Here is a 6,138-nt window from a genome sequence, read left to right as displayed (position 1 = left end):
ACCTGACAATGGACACTTACGTTGTTTCCATATCTTCACTATTGTAAATAATGCTGCAGTGAACATGGGGTAGCAGATATCTCTTCAAGATAGTGATTTTATTTTCTTTAGATATACACTCAGAGGAATTGCTGGATCATATGGTAGATGTACTTGTAATTTTTGAGGAATCTCTAAAATTTTCCACCGTGGCTGTACAATGTACATTCCCACCAACAGTGTTCAAGGATTCCCTTTTCTCCATAGGCTCACCGACACTATTTGTGTCTTATCATTTTGTAGTAGCCATTCTAACAGGTGTAAGGTGTTTTCATGAAGGTTTTGATATGCATTTATCTGATAATTAGTGATTTTTGAACAACCTTTAATTTAAATTTATTGTTGACACTATTACAGATGTTCTCCATTTTCCACTCTAAGTAATTGAGGCAACTTTGATTTAATTTAATTATTTGGAGTTTTTTGTTATTGAGTTGGATGAGTTTCTTATATATTTTGGATATTAATCTCATTTGATATGTGGTTTGAAAGTATTTTCTTTTATTCTGTAGATTGTCTTTTTATTTGGTTGTTTCTTTTGCTGTGTATAAGCTTCTTAGTTTGATGTAGTTTCACTTGCTTATTTTTGCTCTTGGTGCTTGTTCTTGGGTGTCATATCCATAAAATCATTGCTGAAACCCATATCAAGGAGCTTTTATCCATCCCCCCCCCCCCACCGGGAGTTTGATGGTTTCAGGCCTTTTGTTTATGCCTTTAGTCCATTTTGAGTTAATTTTTGCTAGTGATGTAAGATGGGGATATTTTTGTGTGTGTGAATATCCAGTTTTTCCAGCACCATTTGTTAAAGAGACCATCTTTTTTTCATTGAGTATTTTTGGTACCCTTGTCAAATATAGTAGTTTTCCTTTATTCTCAGAGTCATTTGATTGCCTTAAATCCCTCCAAGCTATGAAAATCTATACCAACATAATTTATTCCCTTTTCTTTTATGCTGGAAGAAACACTCTTTTATATAAGACCAAAATGTTTATTTGATTCCATTCCTTTGTGCACCATTGTACATACAGTTTCTTAATGGACATCTCCATATGGATGCTCAATAATTGTCTTCAACTTATCATCTACCTAGTTGAACTCTAGAATGCTGGTGTTTTTCCTCTTATTCAATTATACCATATTATTTATATGTCAGGGATTTTGCTAATGCCATTCCTCCTACTTGTACTTCTTCAAATAGTTTCATAGATACCTGTTTTTATAATTTCTGTTTCATCTCAAAGTTTGAATCATCCTGAGAAACTTTACCCAACCACTCAAGCTAAAATTACTTTTCCCAAAATATGGTTACATTCTATTGCACTGCTCTGTTTTATTGACACCATCAAACTGTTAAGTACTTTATATTATCCTATTTATTTGTGTTTTTTAATGGTATCTATTTCAAATTAGGGTTAAATATATCTTTCTAGTAACTTTGTATATCCAAAACATCTATAATATGGTGTGGCATGTAATTGGTCCATAAAATTATTTTTGATTGACTTTTTTATTAGAGAAGAAAAATACCTCAATATTCATATAAATATTTGGGAAGATGAAGTACTTTAAAGAGCTTCTCATTTAAAAATGTGGGCATGCCCTAGCTGGTTTGGCTCAGTGGATAGAGTGTTAGCCTTGTGGACTGAAGGGTCCCAGGTTCAATTCCGGTAAAGGGCACATGACTGGGTTGTGAGTTCGATCCCCAGTTGGAGGTGTGCAGGAGGCAGCCAATCAATGATTCTCTCTCATCATTGATGTTTCTATCTCTCTCTCTCCCTCTCCCTTCTCTGAAATCAATAAAAAAAATCTGTGATGGTCCCAACTTACAACAGTCCCTATCTAAGCTATTTTACATATATGAAGTTCCTACCTCTTATAAATACTATTTTCACATACAGAAATTACAGTTATAAAAATGTATGTTTCATCTTTACACCCCAAGTAAACCCACTCATGAATGAACATAGGATGTAATATTCTGCATTTCCCTTTCCTGAACCCAAAATATTGGGGTTAGATATTCCTCTTATACTTAACATGTGTGTGTGTGTGTGTGTGTGTGTGTGTGTGTGATTCTACATATGCCATTGTGAAAACCTTTGTAAGATTTATTGAAGTTATCTCCTTTCACTTTAATACTATCTATAATAATAAAAGCATAATATGCAAATCGACCAAATGGCTGAACAGTGGAATGACTTCCTGGACGAAGCTGGGGCTGCAAGGGCTGAGCCCCTTACACGAATTCTGTGCATCAGGCCTCTAGTTATCATATAATGTCATGTTGTAATCCTAATAAGTGCTCAATTAACCTCACTATGTTGAAATAAAATTTTGTTACTGCTGCTCAAGGCACATTCTTTCACTCTTATAATCAATGGTTATGTGGAGAATTTAGTACGTAACTTTTGTTTTGATCATGTTCTCTTATCAAATGAGCTAACTTTCCTTTCCTCTGATTTAGTAGTATCTGTTCTTTAAGTATATCATATATACTGCATTATAATGATACATCAGGATGGTTGTTCAAAGTCATGCTCCCACTATTTCTTTGTTTGTTTATTAATTCCCTCACCACTCCAGAACATCTATATTCTTTATTTTGTATTTTCCTGACCTCAATTCAGTGGTTAGGATGATAGAGTATTACAGCTATTTGTAATTTCCATGGAATTGTTTTAGAGATGATATAAGAGAATGTAAAATTTATAGTATTCATGCTATAAGTTTAGACCTCAAAATTGATAATTTGCCTTATATTAAATAGCTTATTCTGCCTGTTTTTTTTTCCCAAGGGCCTAGTTTTAAAAGTCTTCTTTAGAAGAACTTCAGAGGATTCAACAAAGTTTGATTTAAATTTCTTCTTAATATGTATTTATTAAAAATCATTCACAAAAATACACATACTCAAATGTAAGCACATTGTCTCATTTTTATGCAGAGTTAAGAACACAAAAGGTTTCCCTGATATCTCTGCATAGATTTTTCTTGTCAATAGGAATTTAAAGTCACACATGAATTTTTATTATTATTCAAAACTTTGCATATTCATCTATGCAAGATTTTACAAGGGAGTGCATTTCGATAGCACATACGCTGTTGCTCAATAAAAATACCCAATGTCTTATTGTTAATAGTGAGCTTGTAAATTTATCTTGATCACATATTGATGTCTAAAGACATAAAGCACTAAAGGGAAACTTAATTTTCATAGCAATAGTGTGTTTACTTTGACATATCAAATAAATATGCATTTTGCCTCCTTTGATTCAGAGACTGCTAGTGAAGCTTTTGGTACTGTGCTTTATATGATAACAATATAAAAGCAAAGATAGTGGTACTGTTGTCTCTAGTTACCATGGCCTTTAATATTGAATTTTCATATTTTCATGGTTATTAAGATCGATTGTGTAAATGTATAATAGAGGAAGTGTACAAAGTATTGTGTGACATGTCGAAATGTAAATGTATGACATCCACACACAATATTATCATTGTATAACTTTAAAATATATTTGATATTGACAATATTTTTGCTTATAATTAGGCAGAAATAGCATTAAATAAGTGATGACATTTATTTAGTTTTTGAGAAGGAGTACAGAAGTGCTTTTCTTCTGATTAATGATTTTAATTCTGTTTAAATAAAAAATTAGGAATATGAATGATTTTCTTCCCATTTTATAGTCAGCAAAATAGAGTTTCCCTGGGCAACTATGGTTCAATCTCAAATCCACTAGTAACTTCTCTTAGGCATTCTTATAAGGATTTTCTTTTCTTTTTGACATTTTGACATGTCACACAATATTTTGTACACTTCCTTTTTTATTTTCTTCGAAGTCTTGGTCACTTTGATTAAATGGAAAACTAAATATTGTTTCACAGTGACCTATGAAGTGTTTTAAACCTTTTAAAAATATTTAAAGTATTATATATGTCCCCTTTTTCCCACCACTGACTCCATCTAGCCAACCCCCCCCCTCCCCCAGGCCTTCACCACAGTATTTTCTGTGTCCATGGGTTATGTATTTGGGATTTTCTTAATGTATTAGCATGGGTATGTACTCTCATATGACATTGATGTGAATCTGGAAATGGGAAGAAGAGTAGCGATCCTTTATTTTACAAGGAGATGGAAAAATAACTATTGGTTAGCATCATAACTCCTCTGAGAATCCACTGATCATTATGTTCATTTTATTGGTTCTTCGGGTCACATTCTCTAGCACCTTTATGAATTAGAAAAATGATAGATACACTTTTAAAATTAAAAGGAATAAAAACTTCAATTTGCCAAAGACATTAATTTAAATAGTTACTGAACTGTTTGCACCTAACCACGATGGCTATTTTCTCCCAGAAGCATGATTTGCAGATAATGAATAAATAATGTTTTAAGAAAGTTTGCAAGCATTACATTTTGCAGGATGTGGTTTTAGAGATCGTTTACTTTTTCCCTTTTTTAAAGTTCTAAGAAACCTAATCCCTGGTCACTCAATTAATCAGACTCAATAGTGCACATATGCTGGTATCCATCTGCTAAAAGCTGTCATCATGCGACATTACCTTGTAACTGCATTTCAGAACTATTTGGCATGCCTGAAACATAGCCTACCTTCTGTTTCAGGCTATAAAATAGGAGCTTACATATTTTTCCTTTGTCTTTATGATAATAATTTATATTACTAATGTATCAGAGACTTTTCATTTAAATATTCAGTATTTTTTTACTATGCAGTGTTTTCTAGGATTCAAACTTTTGCAGAGGACACGGGGGTTTCTGTGTCAACTTTCCATGTTTGTGACAATAATGGAATACTTATGTACTTCCCTCAACTTTTAGCCTCTGTGATTTGGTCTAAGGGTAGTAAATGGTGAAGAAGCAACTAGGAAGATAAGGGTGAGTTTAACAAGCTTTGTTTGCAGATTCTTTGGGCCATTTCTGGGATAAGACTGTCTTCAGCTAAAGGAGAATTTCTTTACTGATTTTAAGCAAAAAAGGGAGGAGGTTTTTAATGCATATACTGCTTCTTAATTATCTTGAGCTCAAACTAATTTTTATTACAAAAATACATATTTTAGGGTGACATTTTTATTTCCTTTAAAGCCATTCCACTTGAGAAAATGTCTTATTCATCTTTAATATTTAATGTTACTTACATATATTGCTCAAGTACTACAAATAATTTCCACTTACCCACAAAAATTTTATCTCCCCGCCCTAGCCAGTTTGCTCAGTGGATAGAGCATTGGTTTATGGACCAAAGGGTCTCATGATCAATTCTGGTCAAGGGCACATAACCTTAGTTGCAGACTTCTCCCCAGTCCAGGCCCTACTCAGGGCTCGTGCAGGAGGCAACCAATCGATGTATTTCCCTCACATCGATATTTCTTTGTCTTTCCCTCCCCCAGTCTCTCTAAAAATCAATGGGAAAATATCCTCGGGTGAGGTTTTCTTTTTAAAAAAGATTTTACCTCCTGCTCCCTAGATTGAAAACATCACAAGACACATATAACATCATTAAAAAATAAAATAGCTCTATTGGTGATGTACATGTACCGAGGAAAATGTAAGCAATGTTTTAGTTTTGGTAGTATAAGAAAATATATTAAAGGATTAGCATATCCAAGAATAACAGGAAAATATAAGTTCACAGTTTGGGAAACATTTATTGGTGACAGAAAAAATATAAAGCAAATTTACTCAATTCTTATTTTGCTCCCATATCTCCTAACAAGTAAGGCCAACTTCAATGTGATGATAATGAAATAGACATTGAGTAAAAAATTAGAATAGGAGGTGAAATATATAAAAAATGCTGAGAAATTGTGTTTTTTAAGTTAATTCAAATGTTACCAATTATACATATTATATGCCAGGATATTGATATCTCAAAATACAGAGAGAAACATGGCTGACAATATTTGCAGTCAGTTGATAAGGGGAGTGGATCCCATGAAAAATCAGGTCAGAAAAAGTTGAATTTTTAATGAAAAACAAGATAGATTGTGCTAAAATAAATTGCTGAAAATGCAGTAGCAAGGCTCTTATTTACTATAACCAAAATACATTAACCATAGATAAGAAATTCACACACA

This window comes from Myotis davidii, unplaced genomic scaffold (genome assembly GCF_000327345.1).
Source record: "Myotis davidii unplaced genomic scaffold, ASM32734v1 scaffold860, whole genome shotgun sequence".
Taxonomy (NCBI): domain Eukaryota; kingdom Metazoa; phylum Chordata; class Mammalia; order Chiroptera; family Vespertilionidae; genus Myotis; species Myotis davidii.
The sequence above is the reverse complement of the archived record's forward strand: the minus strand, read 5'-3'. Positions refer to the sequence as shown.